Source organism: Phytophthora infestans, genomic scaffold, assembly GCF_000142945.1.
Source record: "Phytophthora infestans T30-4 supercont1.2 genomic scaffold, whole genome shotgun sequence".
Lineage (NCBI taxonomy): Eukaryota > Oomycota > Peronosporomycetes > Peronosporales > Peronosporaceae > Phytophthora > Phytophthora infestans.
The window spans coordinates 4,429,300-4,448,079 of NW_003303757.1; the positions used below are offsets into that span (position 1 = coordinate 4,429,300).

Here is an 18,780-nt window from a genome sequence, read left to right on the forward strand (position 1 = left end):
TAGGCTTTTTCTTTGTTTCAGTAAAACAAATTCTGTGGACTGCCCGAAATTGCATTAAAGTAGAATTTCGTGCACTTGCATTCAGCATTTTACTACGTAAATGACCCAGCATCCGCTCGGGTGGACTTGTCAAGTCACCCTAGATTTCGTAATAATCCAATGACCTGGCACGGCTCACACCGCGTAAGGTTTGCCAGCTCAGGCATCAGCATTCGCCTTTGGCGTGGAATCAGTATTTAGTCGCAGATACTGGTCCGAGCTGAGTTTTCATTTTACAAAATTGACCACGTCAGGACCAATGCCCTCAGTGGACAGCCCAGTAAATTGGTACAAATACTAAACCATCAATTAACTCCCAAAAGCGAGATCGAATCCGGGACCTCTCGCGCCCTAAGCGAGAATCATACCACTAGACCACAAGGCCACGCAAACGCAAATTCACACCCACATGTCGCGCCACCAGCACGCACCCCACGCCACTCACATACGCTTTGCGTCCCTTCTATCACGCTCTCTGCACCAGCACGTGCCCATGCCCACCCTCCTCGTTGACTTTAGACGCGTTTCGTCCCCGATCCCACACGATACATTTTGGAAGTGATGCCGTCCTTTACAGGTGTGCTGGGCGTTGCGGTAGCATACCACACGTGCCAGGAGCCAGGCAGACACCACAAAGACACAGCAGGAGGCCCACACAAGCCAAGACGAGCGAGTTTCAGGAGAGACCAAAAAGGCGAGCAAAGAACAGGGCCTTGCCGGAGATCGAATCCGGGACCTCTCGCGCACCCTAAGCGAAAATCATACCGCTAATGTAAAGAGGTTACACGCAAGTGGCTACTTGGTTACGAAAGAGGTTTTCCAGATTGGAGTGAGATTCATCAATGGCTACATCTGGTAGACTGTTGGTCTGCATGTATTCAAGACATTCATTGGTTGAAAGTCAATACATTCACCCAATTAGAAAATTAGGATTCTGTCAACGATTCGTTGATAAATACCTTTCATTTAGAATATGAGATTAAGAGGAAGACCCAAACAAACAAACAAACTGTTCGCATTTTACCCCCCGCGTCGTCCACGTCGGATAAGGAGCTCAACTCCTCCTCAGGTCCCAGCACGACCACCTCGGCTAGCTCGCCTGCCTTCAAGGCTTCGACAAACTCGGTAATGGACATCTAGTCCAGCTAAATGTCCATCGCCGAGTTTGTCGAAGCTGTCCATGGGTTGGCTCTCCGCCCCGTGTTCGTATTCCATACAAACTCGTTAGTTAGTCGGTCGTTGGACGGACTACAACGTGCTACCATGTGTAATGGGCCTACTTTAAGCCCACTACTTCGGCTTACACGTTAGTGTATGTGTATGAGGAAGCGTAAGTTGCGCTTCACTTAAATTAACTATACTTCGTCTGAAAGTATAGATTTACATAAATAACCGTATCGACAATGCTACATACGCTGTCGCTGACAGAGCAACACGGTGTTGCTCTGGTATTCATCGGGAGCGAGCAGCGTGACGCTGCTGCCGCTACGAAAGTGTCGTCCGGGACGACACCGCGCGTGCAGTACTGCACGTGAGCAATTATGTGGGGAAAGAGGACGAGCATCTTCTCCGATGGCTTGTCGAACTCGACACTGTCATAGCGGCTCGTCATATCACTGACGAACCGTCGAAGGTTGCGTTCGCCTAGTCATGCCTTGGCGGACGAGCGAGGAGCTGGGCGTATGGACGCCGGCTTACAGATCATACGTGCTTTAGCACGTATGCAATATTCAAGGAGGAGCTCAGACAAGCGTTTTGAGCCCCTCAGAATGGGTTCCAGTCGAGAGGAGAGTTTCGCGACCTGCAGCAGGGTAAGCATGACGTTCGTGCTTACGTCCAACGTGCGCGGTACTTGGTCTCGAACATCGGGACCAATTCAATCGACGAGGCGACGAAGGTCGTCACGTTGATGAAGGGCGTGAAGGGTGGGTCGGTTAAGACCTATATCTTCCAAGAGTACCCAAGTACTCTCGAAGCTGCGATTGCTCTTGCAATGCAAAAGGAGTTTAGCCTGAAGCAGGCTAAGCTGCATGCGAGCGTGCCGAGGATGACACGTCCGATAATGAGAGCGGGAGGTCCAGAGCCAATGGACCTCTCGAATACTGGGGACAAGTGCGGTGTTACCGATGTGGGTACACCGGACACTTCGTGCGTGAGTACATGTACATAGCGCCTGTGCACTCGGCCAGGGGCCAATAAAAAAGTGTAGATCCAGTAGACGCGCGGTGCCCAACTAGTATTGCAGTCGCGCGTGTCTAGAGCGGACACGCGACGCTGAGGACTGCAGTCCGTCCCCAGAGCGAGGGATTCTCGCTGCAAGAAGAAGGATGCCAAGCCAAATCTTGTCATCTTGAAAGTGACGTCGAAGAAAGCAGACTCTCTTCGTGCTTTGGTTGACTCAGGTGCGTCGAACAACTTGGTTTGACTGGAAAGTCTCCCGAAGCGTAGATTCGAGGAAGTTAAAACACCTTGAGCTGTTGTAAAGGTGCGGTCGGCAACAGGTACCACCGTAAGAGCGGAGAAGCGCGTAGTGCGCGTGCGCTTTTCGTACAAACACCGGGTGTATGTGGAAGATCTTATCGTCCTGGAGCTGGACGATAAGTTTGACTTGGTATTGGGCATACCGTGGCTTACACGGCATGATCCAGTGATCAGCTGGGAGAAGTGTACACTTATACACTTCGGACGCAACGCGACAGAGGACGATGACCCTGTCAGTGTCGCGCATGCACCGCGAGGTGCATCCGATTCCACCGCTAAGGCAGCACCTTACGCTGCAGCCTCCGGTGCCCATTCACATGTCAGGCAGTCATTGAGTCTGTCTCAAATTGGAAATCAGATTTGAGACACGCTCATACTTCAATGACCGTATCAACTCGGGGAGTTTATCGATCAAGTATGAAAGAACTTCAAGTCACAGGCAATGACTGTGACGGTGGTGCGTCGGTCCCGGAGACTGACGCATCAGATATGCAAAGGACTCCAGCTACAGACAGTAGCTGTGATGTCGGCATGTCAGCTCCGGGAGTTGACACGGTCGTGATTGGTTCAAACATCAGGAGGGCTCCGCCGAATGACGTCGAGATGACAAGGATGTGTCGACTCAACACAAAGTCGATATCAACATCGAGAGGGGACTCCGCCGAAAGGCGTCGAGGTGATGACAGCGCGTCAGCTCCGGGAGCTGACGACGTGGCAAGCAGTGTTGGCGGTTGCAAACGTCCTACACTGAAATTGGTTGTGTGCTCGCGTGCAGCCGGGCTGCATGACGAACCGGATTGTAATCAAGCCGGGCTTGATCATTCGCGTCCGCGGAAAGAATCCGCCGACGGTTGCAACGGAAATCCGTCCAAGGCCGAGCCTGGACGAGGAACATGTGAAGCCGGGCTTTAAAAGAACAAAAGACGGCGCTAGCGACGAAAGCTGCGCAAGTCTCGGTCCGGGGCCGAGGCGATACGAGCGATGTCTGTCGGGAAGACATCGGAGACGACGTCGTGCGTCGAGACGTTGAACGACTTGACACGTACCCGCACTGGCCTTCAGTACCGGTCAATGCAGCTGGAGAATCCTCCGACGAGTGCGTCGTAGTTGACGTCGCTTCCAGTCATGGGCTGGATGCGCTTTGCGAAGGACCTGTCGATGGACGCATCGAACAGATATGGATCCTTTTGGATATCGAAAGAATGGAAAGCAAAGAGGAGGAGTTGAGACAACTCCACGCTGCGAGTACCGCTTGAGAGTAAGGACACGCTCAGCGCGAAGACGAATAAGCAGTGCTTCGACGAGCAGAGCTGAGACTCACTAAAGTTGATTCCCTTCTACGATGTTCTGCTGGAACACAAGAAAGTGCTCCCGGGAGAGACTCCCGCAGAACTTCCGCAGGATAAGGGCATACAGCACGTGATTAACCTCGTGCCGTGTACAAAGTACTGTGTGACGCGGCAGTGGCCATGGCCGCGAAATCAAGTAAAGGCAATCGACGACTTCTTTAAAAGTCGTCGTAAAGCGGGTCAAGTGCGGGTATCAAACCCCCGTACAGCGCATCAAAGTTCTGTGTCAAGAAGTCACAGGGTGGATGACGCAATCGTTCATGCTTACAACAAGCTGAACGATGCGACGATACCGGCGCAGACGCCGATACCACGAAAAGAAGAGCACCATCTACAGTGCGCTTGATCTGCGCGACGGCTTCTATCAGATCCTGATGCGTGAGAGGGGCATTCCTCTCACGGCAGTGAGCACTCCAAGTGGCATGCTTTGGTAGTGGCTCGAAATGCCACAGGGACTGACGAACGCCCCTGAAACCTTCAATAGATGTATTACACATCTATTGCGCTCAATGCGTGACATCGTGCCGAGCTACTTCGACGACGTGTTCGCTCAAAGCCGGGCTGTGGACGGGAAGACTGACGTCGAGGTGCACAAAGAGCACCTCCGTCAACTGCTAGGGCTTATACGTAAACATAAGCTCTATGCGAACCTGAAGAAATTTATCTTCGGGGTGAGCAAGATACCCGTCCTTGAATATCTCGTCGGGAAGAACGGCGCACGCCCTGACAGAAAAAGTCAGACTGATCAATGAATGGTCTACGCCATCCAACGTGAAGGAACTAAGGCAGTTCCTTGCGCTGGCAACGTACTTGTGCAAGTACGTTGAGAATTACGCGGCAATATTCGCCCGCTGTCACAGCTCCTGAAAATGGAGGCTGGGTGGATCGGGAGTGCTGATTGTCAGCAGGCCTTCGATACAGTCAAGCAGGGCTTGACTGAGGCGATCTTGGCAGTGGCTGACCAAGATCACTCATTGCACATCGTGTGTGACGCGTCCGATTTGCGTTCAAATGCGTGTTGATGCAGCACGATCACGAGGGCCGTGATCGTGTGGTCTACTATCTATCGCGTCAGCTGAAGCCAGCTGAGCGCAACTACTCCGTACATGACCAGGCGCTCCTTGCCATGAAGTATGCAATCGCGAAGTTCCGAGTGCATTTACTTGGGAGTAGACCGTTCGTGGTCTACACCGACCACGCTTCACTGCGAACGGCAGTGAAGATTTCGCACATCTCGCAACGAATGGCGAGATGGTTGTTGATCTTTGCGGAGTACGACTTCCAGGTTGAGTACAAACCGGGAAGGTTGAATGTGGTGGCCGACGCGTTGTCGCGTCGACCTGATTATGCTGTTTAGACAGCCGACGTCAATCGAATTGGCATCGAGCGAGTAAGTGTTCCATCGTCGACATTGGTCGACAACGTGAAGAACGCGTATGCAAGCGACGCAGACGCTAAACAACTGCTAGACTATGTGTTAGCATTCAAATCATGAACGAGTATCACGGTGCCCCTACGGCAGGGCATCCGGGCCGTGAGAAGACATACACTCTTCTCACGAGAGACTTCTACTGGAACCACCAGTACAAGTGGGTGCGCAAATACGTACGTGATTGCGAAGTGTTCCAACGCGTATAGCCTGCTGCGTGTTCGCAGGCTCCAATACAATCACTACCGACACCGTCGGAGTGTTGGCAGTCCAATTCTCTGGACTTTGTATTCGGTCTTCCGTCAGACAACAAGCGAAGGGCTGGTGTTGTGGTCGTTGTTGACCGATTCTGCAAGATGGTTCCTCTTGCTGCAGTACCGAATGAGGTAACAGCCGTGAAGACTGCACGGCTGTTTTTTGAAATGGTGTTCCGACACCATGGAATGCCGCTCGACATTGTGTCAGGCCGTGATCCACGCTTTACAGCGCGGTTCTGGCAAGAATTGCTTACACTTCTTGGAACACAGCTTTCGATGTCGACTGCGGATCATCCGTAGACGGACGGACAGACCGAGCGCGTGAATCGTGTGCTCAGTGACGTACTGAAGAACTACTTCACACTCGTTCCCGCAGTGTATCGACTGCTTGTCGATGCAGAGTTTGCCATCAACAACTCGGTGAATGCCTCGACAGGGCATTACACCATTTTACACGAATGCAACGCGGCATCCACGTCCTCCGAGCTTGCTCGGAACGGTGGGTTCCTCCTGAAGTGGGGGGGTCTACGGTTGCGTCGAAACAACCGCAGGAGAACACTGATACCGACGTGGTATCAGCGGTGACGACGCGAAGACAAGCGTCTCGTTCTGGAAACGAGACGAAGACAAAGGACACCGTGTCGGTGCGGGGAAACACACACGTTAGTGCGGGGAATAGACGACACGCAGGCTGGACCTGCTGCGGAGAAGGAAGCCGTGCTGAACAAGCCATTCATCACGCAATCACAGAACTTTGTCCAGCGCCGACAAGCCGTGATACGGTTTGTCCAGGACGCAATAGCAGCTTATCTAGACAAACAGAAGCTGAATCGCAGACAATGTCAATAGAGGAAACACAAATAAATTCAAAAAGGGTTTATTTAGTTCTGTTAGCAACACAGAGCCTACCACGACATGCGGCCTCTGACTTCGGTGCAAGCAAGCTTGCTCCGCGCTTCATCGGCCCGTTCACAGTACTAGAACGGCATGGCAACGCGTATACGTTGGACATACCGTCCAGTGTGCGACTCCATCCAACATTTTACGTCGGGCGGTTGAAGGCATGCGACTCCATCCAGCATTTTATGTCGGGCGGCTGAAGCCTTACGAGCAACACAAGTCATCTAGTCTTGATGGATCGAGGACGACGAAGCGGCGTGAACCAGCTTCTCGAGCGCGACGACGCGGTCGCGCAGGCGCCTCAGCTCCGATCCTAGTGCGACTTGGATGTTCGAAGCGGTCTGAGAAGCCTTCTGTAGGCGCAGCTCCTGTTGCAGGGCAGCGAGCTCCGCGTTGTGGGATTGTTCCAGAGCGACGACATGACCGTGCAGAGCGCAAGAGCCATGGTCAGCCTGGGGTTGACCATACGGAGGGTATCTTTCCACCCCCGCCACCGCCGCTGCGTGACGCGCGCAGATCGACACGTTGGATTGTCGCGCGAGTCGTGAACTATGAAGCCCCGAAGACGAATCGAGATCAGGCTCCTCTTCGTATTCGTTGGAGAGGATTTCCTCCCCATCGAGATACATGGGAGCCATGGGACGTCCTGATGAAGGACGTTCCGGAAATGGTGAGGGCGTACGAGGCCCAGAGCCGAGTGCAGGTATTGCAATGCCTGCACTAAAACTGCGAGTGCCACCAGCAGGGGGTGCATCACGGTGCTCAAGTTGAGCACGGATGTCTCACAGAGGAAAGGGTACACGTACGGAAGTGTGCCCGAGAACATTGCGCTCAGAGAGGCACACTGCCGCCTCGGGACAGTGCGAACACGCAGTTTCAGGTGGAACTGCGCAGGGGGTTTCCGCTTCCATAGCGTCAAAATTCAGGCGATCGATGAGATGACGTTTCGAAAAGGTATCCAAGCGCTGGCGAGCCGCAACAATACGCTCGCGGTAGCCTTTCGCATTGTTGTTGAAGCTCACAACGAATACGTTCTATGACTGACAAAGTGCTATCCACTTGGGTACTCTGCTTTTGCGCGAAGTCTTCTTCGACGCATTCCATCGGAGCTCACGGAAGAGTCCGATGTAGTAGTCGCGCCTTTGATTTGTTGACGACTCACAGTGCATGTCGACGGCCTCAGTGTCATCATTGATGGCGCTACACACGTACAATCCTATCGGGATCGGCGGCGATGTCGAACCTGTCAGCGATTTCGGATGCAGTTGGCATCCAGGGAGCGCGTACTGCAGGTGCAGTGCGTGGGGAAGAAGGCACAGGTGACTGCGCCCCTTCTTCATTACGCGGACGCTTCAATTTAGGAGCGTCCGGAACATCGTCACGGCCACGCCGCGACTCAACAGGGGGGTCGGTCGTTGGCTCGGTCGACTTAGAGTTGACAGCTGAAGACGAGGTTTCCTTGTCTTCCATGGGGACGTCTTCAATTTCAGACCCATAGTCAATGGGTATGTCTCCATCAGTAGACATAACTGACGAGCCCTCCATGACGACTGACGGTATGTCAGTCGTAGCTTGTGCGCGCTTTTGCTTAAGCATAGTGTGGTATTGCGTGACAGAAAGATTACGTTCTGTCGCGGGCGTGTTCGCTTGCGCGGACCCTGAAGTGGTGGTACCTGCAGGTGCCGGCACAGACGTAACAGGGTCTGCCTGAGCAGACTCTTGTGCGGGCATCTTCCTCGGCGAGCTCATTTCGCAATGAGCTCGGGTTTCTTAAGTGTTTTGACGGCCTCGTCAATACTTTGAATGATGTGTTAAGACTAGTGAAGCCTTAGTCTAACGGATTCATGCCCAAATAGAAGCCTGTACTCCCAACAAGAAGGTTAAAATATTAAACGGATTTATTTTGAGGGTGGTTTCTGAGAAAACTACGCCGTGCCAAACAACGGCAATTCGATTTTCGTAATCAAGCGTGGTTGCAGATAATGACGATTCGCGGGAAAATGCCAGCGCAGAAAAGAGGGTTGACGTTGATTTAACGGAATCGAGCGATGTGATGATAAGAAACTTGCAGATACCTAAAGCATGTAACCCGTTGATCGCTCCTGCTGTAATGGAAAACGAAACACCACAATCATCAAAAGATCGACTGCCAAGCGAAGAAGCTTCAATGGAGTCCGCCAATGGGGTTTCTTCCGTACGAAGAGCGTGCACGGGTTGCTGCAAACAATCTGCGTAACCAAGCGAAAGCAGCTAACGCCACCTTACCAGGTGTTAGACAGCCAACAACAGGTGTGGCAAAATATGCAGCTACAACAATGTTAACTGCGCGGAGACAAAGGTCTCAAGCTGCAGCACAAAAACGCTGGAGGAGTCAAGGGACCTCTGTGCAGTCGATGTGCGAGAGGTCCCGGATTCGATCTCCGGCAAGGCCCTGTTCTTTGCTCACCTTTTTGGTCCCTCCTGAAACTCGCTCGTCTTGGGTTGTGTGGGCCTCCTGCTGTGGCTTAGTGGTGTCTGCCTGGCTCCTGGCACGTGTGGTATGCTACCGCAACGCCCAGCACACCTGTAAAGACGGCATCACTTCAAAAATGTATCTTGTGGGATCGGGAACGAAACGCGTCTAAAGTCAACGAGGAGGGTGGGCATGGGCACGTGTTGGCGCGGAGAGCGTGATAGAAGGGGTGCAGAGCATATGTGAGTGGCGTGGGGTGCGTGCTGGCGGCGCGACATGTGGCTGCGAATTTGCGTTTGCGTGGCCTTGTGGTCTAGCGGTATGATTCTCGCTTAGGGTGCGAGAGGTCCCGGATTCGATCTCCGGCAAGACCCTGTTCTTTGCTCACCTTTTTGGTCCCTCCTGAACTCGCTCGTCTTGGGTTGTGTGGGCCTCCTGCTGTGGCTTAGTGGTGTCTGCCTGGCTCCTGGCACGTGTGGTATGCTACCGCAACGCCCAGCACACCTGTAAAGACGGCATCACTTCAAAAATGTATCTTGTGGGATCGGGAACGAAACGCGTCTAAAGTCAACGAGGAGGGTGGGCATGGGCACGTGTTGGCGCGGAGAGCGTGATAGAAGGGGTGCAGAGCGTGTGTGAGTGGCGTGGGGTGCGTGCTGGCGGCGCGACATGTGGGTGTGAATTTGCGTTTGTGTGGCCTTGTGGTCTAGTGGTATGATTCTCGCTTAGGGTGCGAGAGGTCCCGGATTCGATCTCCGGCAAGGCCCTGTTCTTTGCTCACCTTTTTGGACCCTCCTGAAACTCGCTCGTCTTGGCTTGTGTGGGCCTCCTGCTGTGTCTTTGTGGTGTCTGCCTGGCTCCTGGCACGTGTGGTATGCTACCGCAACGCCCAGCACAACTGTAAGGACGGCATCACTTCAAAAATGTAGCGTGTGGGATCGGGGACGAAACGCGTCTAAAGTCAACGAGGAGGGTGGGCATGGGCACGTGTTGGTGCGGAGAGCGTGATAGAAGGGGTGCAGAGCGTGTGTGAGTGGCGTGGGGTACGTGCTGCTGGCGCGAGATGTGGGTGTGAATTTGCGTTTGCGTGGCCTTGTGGTCTAGTGGTATGATTCTCGCTTAGGGCGCGAGAGGTCCCGGATTCGATCTCGCTTTTGGGAGTTAATTGATGGTTTGGTATTTGTACCAATTTACTGGGCTGTCCACTGAGGGCATTGGTCCTGACGTGGTCAATTTTGTAAAATGAAAACTCAGCTCGGACCAGCATCTGCGACTAAATACTGATTCCACGCCAAAGGCGAATGCTGATGCCTGAGCTGGCAAACCTTACGCGGTGTGAGCCGTGCCAGGTCATTGGATTATTACGAAATCTAGGGTGACTTGACAAGTCCACCCGAGCGGATGCTGGGTCTGACACGGTCGTGATTGGTTCAAACATCAGGAGGGCTCCGCCGAATGACGTCGAGATGACAAGGATGTGTCGACTCAACACAAAGTCGATATCAACATCGAGAGGGGACTCCGCCGAAAGGCGTCGAGGTGATGACAGCGCGTCAGCTCCGGGAGCTGACGACGTGGCAAGCAGTGTTGGCGGTTGCAAACGTCCTAGACTGAAATTGGTTGTGTGCTCGCGTGCAGCCGGGCTGCATGAGGAACCGGATTGTAATCAAGCCGGGCTTGATCATTCGCGTCCGCGGAAAGAATCCGCCGACGGTTGCAACGGAAATCCGTCCAGGGCCGAGCCTGGACGAGGAACATGTGAAGCCGGGCTTTAAAAGAACAAAAGACGGCGCTAGCGACGAAAGCTGCGCAAGTCTCGGTCCGGGGCCGAGGCGATACGAGCGATGTCTGTCGGGAAGACATCGGAGACGACGTCGTGCGGAGAGACGTTGAACGACTTGACACGTACCCGCACTGGCCTTCAGTACCGGTCAATGCAACTGGAGAATCCTCCGACGAGTGCGTCGTAGTTGACGTCGCTTCCAGTCATGGGCTGGATGCGCTTTGCGAAGGACCTGTCGATGGACGCATCGAACAGATATGCATCCTTTTGGATATCGAAAGAATGGAAAGCAAAGAGGAGGAGTTGAGACAACTCCACGCTGCGAGTACCGCTTGAGAGTAAGGACACGCTCAGCGCGAAGACGAATAAGCAGTGCTTCGACGAGCAGAGCTGAGACTCACTAAAGTTGATTCCCTTCTACGATGTTCTGCTGGAACACAAGAAAGTGCTCCCGGGAGAGACTCCCGCAGAACTTCCGCAGGATAAGGGCATACAGCACGTGATTAACCTCGTGCCGTGTACAAAGTACTGTGTGACGCGGCAGTGGCCATGGCCGCGAAATCAAGTAAAGGCAATCGACGACTTCTTTAAAAGTCGTCGCAAAGCGGGTCAAGTGCGGGTATCAAACCCCCGTACAGCGCATCAAAGTTCTGTGTCAAGAAGTCACAGGGTGGATGACGCATCGTTCATGCTTACAACAAGCTGAACGATGCGACGATACCGGCGCAGACGCCGATACCACGAAAAGAAGAGCACCATCTACAGTGCGCTTGATCTGCGCGACGGCTTCTATCAGATCCTGATGCGTGAGAGGGGCATTCCTCTCACGGCAGTGAGCACTCCAAGTGGCATGCTTTGGTAGTGGCTCGTAATGCCACAGGGACTGACGAACGCCCCTGAAACCTTCAATAGATGTATTACACATCTATTGCGCTCAATGCGTGACATCGTGCCGAGCTACTTCGACGACGTGTTCGCTCAAAGCCGGGCTATGGACGGGAAGACTGACGTCGAGGTGCACAAAGAGCACCTCCGTCAACTGCTAGGGCTTATACGTAAACATAAGCTCTATGCGAACCTGAAGAAATTTATCTTTGGGGTGAGCAAGATACCAGTAATTGAATATCTCGTCGGGAAGAACGGCGCACGCTTTGACAGAAAAGGTCAGACTGATCAATGAATGGTCTACGCCATTCAACGTGAAGGAACCAAGGCAGCTCCTTGCGCTGGCAACGTACTTGTGCAAGTACGTTGAGAATTACGCGGCAAGATTCGCCCGCTGTCACAGCTCCTGAAAATGGAGGCTGGGTGGATCGGGAGTGCTGATTGTCAGCAGGCCTTCGATACAGTCAAGCAGGGCTTGACTGAGGCGATCTTGGCAGTGGCTGACCAAGATCACTCATTGCACATCGTGTGTGACGCATTCGATTTGCGATCAAATGCGTGTTGATGCAGCACCATCACGAAAGCCGTGATCATGTGGTCTACTATCTATCGCGTCAGCTGAAGCCAGCTGAGCGCAACTACTCCGTACATGACCAGGCGCTCCTTGCCATGAAGTATGCAATCGCAAAGTTCCGAGTGTATTTACTTGGGAGTAGACCGTTCGTGGTCTACACCGACCACGCTTCACTGCGAACAGCAGTGAAGATTTCGCACATCTCGCAACGAATGGCGAGATGGTTGTTGTTCTTTGCGGAGTACGACTTCCAGGTTGAGTACAAACCGGTAAGGTTGAATGTGGTGGCCGACGCGTTGTCGCGTCGACCTGATTATGCTGTTTAAACAGCCGACGTCAATCGAATTGGCATCGAGCGAGTAAGTGTTCCATCGTCGACATTGGTCGACAACGTGAAGAACGCGTATGCAAGCGACGCAGACGCTAAACAACTGCTAGACTATGTGTTAGCATTCAAATCATGAACGAGTATCACGGTGCCCCTACGGCAGGGCATCCGGGCCGTGAGAAGACATACACTCTTCTCACGAGAGACTTCTACTGGAACCACCAATACAAGTGGGTGCGCAAATACGTACGTGATTGCGAAGTGTTCCAACGCGTATAGCCTGCTGCGTGTTCGCAGGCTCCAATACAATCACTACCGACACCGTCGGAGTGTTGGCAGTCCAATTTTTGGACTTTGTTTTCGGTCTTCCGTCAGACAACAAGCGAAGGGCTGGTGTTGTGGTCTTTGTTGGACCGATTCTACAAGATGGTTCCTCTTGCTGCAGTACCGAATGAGGTCACAGCCGTGAAGACTGCACGGCTGTTTTTTGAAATGGTGTTCCGACACCATGGAATGCCGCTCGACATTGTGTCAGGCCGTGATCCACGCTTTACAGCGCGGTTCTGGCAAGAATTGCTTACACTTCTTGGAACACAGCTTTCGATGTCGACTGCGGATCATCCGTAGACGGATGGACAGACCGAGCGCGTGAATCGTGTGCTCAGTGACGTACTGAAGAACTACTTCACACTCGTTCCCGCAGTGGATCGACTGCTTGTCGATGCAGAGTTTGCCATCAACAACTCGGTGAATGCCTCGACAGGGCATTACACCATTTTACACGAATGCAACGCGGCATCCACGTCCTCCGAGCTTGCTCGGAACGGTGGGTTCCTCCTGAAGTGGGGGGGTCTACGGTTGCGTCGAAACAACCGCAGGAGAACACTGATACCGACGTGGTATCAGCGGTGACGACGCGAAGACAAGCGTCTCGTTCTGGAAACGAGACGAAGACAAAGGACACCGTGTCGGTGCGGGGAAACACACACGTCAGTGCAGGGCAGAGGCAGCGCGCAGCCGGGTATGCTGCGAAGAAGAACACGTCAGTGCGGGGAATAGACGACACGCAGGCTGGACCTGCTGCGGAGAAGGAAGCCGTGCTGAACAAGCCATTCATCACGCAATCACTGAACTTTGTCCAGCGCCGACAAGCCGTGATACGGTTTGTCAAGGACGCAATAGCAGCTTATCTAGACAAACAGAAGCTGAATCGCAGACAATGTCAATAGAGGAAACACAAATAAATTCAAAAAGGGTTTATTAGTTCTGTTAGCAACACAGAGCCTACCACGACATGCGGCCTCTGACTTCGGTGCAAGCAAGCTTGCTCCGCGCTTCATCGGCCCGTTCACAGTACTAGAACGGCATGGCAACGCGTATACGTTGGACATACCGTCCAGTGTGCGACTCCATCCAACATTTTACGTCGGGCGGTTGAAGGCATGCGACTCCATCCAGCATTTTATGTCGGGCGGCTGAAGCCTTACGAGCAACACAAGTCATCTAGTCTTGATGGCTCGAGGACGACGAAGCGGCGTATACCAGCTTCTCAAGCGCGACGACGCGGTCGCGCAGGCGCCTCAGCTCCGATCCTAGTGCGACTTGGATGTTCGAAGCGGTCTGAGAAGCCTTCTGTAGGCGCAGCTCCTGTTGCAGGGCAGCGAGCTCCGCGTTGTGGGATTGTTCCAGAGCGACGACATGACCGTGCAGAGCGCAAGAGCCATGGTCAGCCTGGGGTTGACCATACGGAGGGTATCTTTCCACCCCCGCCACCGCCGCTGCGTGACGCGCGCAGATCGACACGTTGGATTGTCGCGCGAGTCGTGAACTATGAAGCCCCGAAGACGAATCGAGATCAGGCTCCTCTTCGTATTCGTTGGAGAGGATTTCCTCCCCATCGAGATACATGGGAGCCATGGGACGTCCTGATGAAGGACGTTCCGGAAATGGTGAGGGCGTACGAGGCCCAGAGCCGAGTGCAGGTATTGCAATGCCTGCACTAAAACTGCGAGTGCCACCAGCAGGGGGTGCATCACGGTGCTCAAGTTGAGCACGGATGTCTCACAGAGGAAAGGGTACACGTACGGAAGTGTGCCCGAGAACATTGCGCTCAGAGAGGCACACTGCCGCCTCGGGACAGTGCGAACACGCAGTTTCAGGTGGAACTGCGCAGGGGGTTTCCGCTTCCATAGCGTCAAAATTCAGGCGATCGATGAGATGACGTTTCGAAAAGGTATCCAAGCGCTGGCGAGCCGCAACAATACGCTCGCGGTAGCCTTTCGCATTGTTGTTGAAGCTCACAACGAATACGTTCTATGACTGACAAAGTGCTATCCACTTGGGTACTCTGCTTTTGCGCGAAGTCTTCTTCGACGCATTCCATCGGAGCTCACGGAAGAGTCCGATGTAGTAGTCGCGCCTTTGATTTGTTGACGACTCACAGTGCATGTCGACGGCCTCAGTGTCATCATTGATGGCGCTACACACGTACAATCCTATCGGGATCGGCGGCGATGTCGAACCTGTCAGCGATTTCGGATGCAGTTGGCATCCAGGGAGCGCGTACTGCAGGTGCAGTGCGCGGGGAAGAAGGCACAGGTGACTGCGCCCCTTCTTCATTACGCGGACGCTTCAATTTAGAAGCGTCCGGAACATCGTCACGGCCACGCCGCGACTCAACAGGGGGGTCGGTCGTTGGCTCGGTCGACTTAGAGTTGACAGCTGAAGACGAGGTTTCCTTGTCTTCCATGGGGACGTCTTCAATTTCAGACCCATAGTCAATGGGTATGTCTCCATCAGTAGACATAACTGACGAGCCCTCCATGACGACTGACGGTATGTCAGTCGTAGCTTGTGCGCGCTTTTGCTTAAGCATAGTGTGGTATTGCGTGACAGAAAGATTACGTTCTGTCGCGGGCGTGTTCGCTTGCGCGGACACTGAAGTGGTGGTACCTGCAGGTGCAGGCACAGAAGTAACAGGGTCTGCCTGAGCAGACTCTTGTGCGGGCATCTTCCTCGGCGAGCTCATTGCGAAATAAGCTCGGGTTTCTAAAGTGTTTTGACGGCCTCGTCAATACTTTGAATGATGTGTTAAGACTAGTTAAGCCTTAGTCTAATGGATTCATGCCCAAATAGAAGCCTGTACTCCCAACAAGAAGGTTATTTATCGGATTTATTTTGAGGGTGGTTTCTGAGGAAAATACGCCGTGCCAAACAACGGCAATTCGATTTTCGTAATCAAGCGTGGTTGCAGATAATGACGATTCGCGGGAAAATGCCAGCGCAGAAAAGAGGGTTGACGTTGATTTAACGGAATCGAGCGATGTGATGATAAGAAACTTGCAGATACCTAAAGCATGTAACCCGTTGATCGCTCCTGCTGTAATGAAAAACGAAACACCACAATCATCAAAAGCTCGACTGCCAAGCGAAGAAGCTTCAATGCGGAATGACGCATGCGCCGCCAATGAGGTTTCTTCCGTACGAAGAGCGTGCACGGGTTGCTGCAAACAATCTACGTAACCAAGCGAAAGCAGCTAACGCCACCTTACCAGGTGTTAGACAGCCTGGCAAAATATGCAGCTACAACAATGTTAACTGCGCGGAGACAAAGGTCTCAAGCTGCAGCATACAAACGCTGGAGGAGTCAAGGGACCTCTGTGCAGTCGATGTGCGAGAGGTCCCGGATTCGATCTCCGGCAAGGCCCTGTTCTTTGCTCACCTTTTTGGTCCCTCCTGAAACTCGCTCGTCTTGGCTTGTGTGGGCCTCCTGCTGTGTCTTTGTGGTGTCTGCCTGGCTCCTGGCACGTGTGGCATGCTACCGCAACGCCCAGCACACCTGTAAAGACGGCATCACTACAAAAATATATCGTGTGGGATCGGGAACGAAACGCGTCTAAAGTCAACGAGGAGGGTGGGCATGGGCACGTTTTGGCGCGGAGAGCGTGATAGAAGGGGTGCAGAGCGTGTGTGAGTGGCGTGGGGTGCGTGCTGGCGGCGCGACATGTGGCTGCGAATTTGCGTTTGCGTGGCCTTGTGGTCTAGTGGTATGATTCTCGCTTAGGGTGCGAGAGGTCCCGGATTCGATCTCCGGCAAGGCCCTGTTCTTTGCTCACCTTTTTGGTCCCTCCTGAACTCGCTCGTCTTGGGTTGTGTGGGCCTCCTGCTGTGGCTTAGTGGTGTCTGCCTGGCTCCTGGCACGTGTGGTATGCTACCCGCAACGCCCAGCACACCTGTAAAGACGGCATCACTTCAAAAATGTATCTTGTGGGATCGGGAACGAAACGCGTCTAAAGTCAACGAGGAGGGTGGGCATGGGCACGTGTTGGCGCGGAGAGCGTGATAGAAGGGGTGCAGAGCGTGTGTGAGTGGCGTGGGGTGCGTGCTGGCGGCGCAACATGTGGGTGTGAATTTGCGTTTGCGTGGCCTTGTGGTCTAGTGGTATGATTCTCGCTTAGGGTGCGAGAGGTCCCGGATTCGATCTCCGGCAGAGAACCCTGTTCTTGGGTCACCTTTTGGGTCCCTCTTGAACTCACTCGTCTTGGTTGTGTGGGCCTCCCTGCTGTGTCTAAGTGGTGTCTGCCTGGCTCCTGGCACGTGTGGTATGCTACCGCAGCGCCCAGCACACCTGTAAAGTTCAAAAATGTATCGTGTAGGATCGGGAACGAAACGCGTCTAAAGTCAACGAAGAGGGTGGGCATGGGCACGTGTTGGCGCGGAGAGCGTGATAGAAGGGGTGCAGAGCGTGTGTGAGTGGCGTGGGGTGCGTGCTGGCGGCGCGACATGTGGGTGTGAATTTGCGTTTGCGTGGCCTTGTGGTCTAGTGGTATGATTCTCGCTTAGGGTGCGAGAGGTCCCGGATTCGATCTTGTGGTCTAGTGGTATGATTCTCGCTTAGGGTGCGAGAGATCCGGATTCGATCTCCGGCAAGGCCCTGTTCTTTGCTCACCTTTTTGGTCCCTCATGAAACTCGCTCGTCTTGGGTTGTGTGGGCCTCCTGCTGTGTCTTAGTGGTGTCTGCCTGGCTCCTGTCACGTGTGGTATGCTACCGCAACGCCCAGCGCACCTGTAAAGACGGCATCACTTCAAAAATGTATCGTGTGGGATCGGGAACGAAACGCGTCTAAAGTCAACAAGGAGGGTGGGCATGGGCACGTGTTGGCGCGGAGAGCGTGATAGAAGGGGTGCAGAGCGTGTGTGAGTGGCGTGGGGTGCGTGCTGGCGGCGCGACATGTGGGTGTGAATTTGCGTTTGCGTGGCCTTGTGGTCTAGTGGTATGATTCTCGCTTAGGGTGCGAGAGGTCCCGGATTCGATCTTGTGGTCTAGTGGTATGATTCTCGCTTAGGGTGCGAGAGATCCGGATTCGATCTTCGGCAAGGCCCTGTTCTTTGCTTACCTTTTTGGTTCCTCCTGAACTCGCTCGTCTTGGCTTGTGTGGGCCTCCTGCTGTGTCTTTGTGGTGTCTGCCTGGCTCCTGGCACGTGTGGTATGCTACCGCAACGCCCAGCGCACCTGTAAAGACGGCATCACTTCAAAAATGTATCGTGTGGGATCGGGAACGAAACGCGTCTAAAGTCAACAAGGAGGGTGGGCATGGGCACGTGTTGGCGCGGAGAGCGTGATAGAAGAGGTGCAGAGCGTGTGTGAGTGGCGTGGGGTGCGTGCTGGCGGCGCGACATGTGGGTGTGAATTTGCGTTTGCGTGGCCTTGTGGTCTAGTGGTATGATTCTTGCTTAGGGTGCGAGAGGTCCCGGATTCGATCTCCGGCAAGGCCCTGTTCTTTGCTCACCTTTTTGGTCCCTCATGAAACTCGCTCGTCTTGGCTTGTGTGGGCCTCCTGCTGTGTCTTTGTGGTGTCTGCCTGGCTCCTGGCACGTGTGGTATGCTACCGCAACGCCCAGCGCACCTGTAAAGACGGCATCACTTCAAAAATGTATCGTGTGGGATCGGGAACGAAACGCGTCTAAAGTCAACAAGGAGGGTGGGCATGGGCACGTGTTGGCGCGGAGAGCGTGATAGAAGAGGTGCAGAGCGTGTGTGAGTGGCGTGGGGTGCGTGCTGGCGGCGCGACATGTGGGTGTGAATTTGCGTTTGCGTGGCCTTGTGGTCTAGTGGTATGATTCTCGCTTAGGGTGCGAGAGGTCCCGGATTCGATCTCCGGCAAGGCCCTGTTCCTTGCTCACCTTTTTGGTCCCTCCTGAAACTCCCCTCGAGGGGGTCCTTGTGTGGGCCTCCTCCTGTGTCTTTGTGCCTCTTTATCTCGGTCATTGCCTCCGACCGTCACCGCCGCGTCAATCCAAGTG

General features: G+C 53.7%; 1 non-coding gene and 2 pseudogenes across 3 annotated transcripts; 2 read left to right on the forward strand and 1 right to left on the reverse strand.

The window, feature by feature from the left end:
* Positions 1-352: 352 nt before the first annotated feature.
* On the reverse strand, positions 353-424 carry PITG_25505 (annotated as a pseudogene). The gene has a single exon. The product of its transcript is annotated as a tRNA-OTHER (tRNA).
* Positions 425-9,996: 9,572 nt separating this feature from the next.
* On the forward strand, positions 9,997-10,068 carry PITG_25508 (annotated as a pseudogene). The gene has a single exon. The product of its transcript is annotated as a tRNA-OTHER (tRNA).
* Positions 10,069-16,900: 6,832 nt separating this feature from the next.
* On the forward strand, positions 16,901-16,974 carry PITG_25510. The gene has a single exon. It is a non-coding gene; the product is annotated as a tRNA-Pro (tRNA).
* The last annotated feature ends 1,806 nt before the right edge of the window (positions 16,975-18,780 follow it).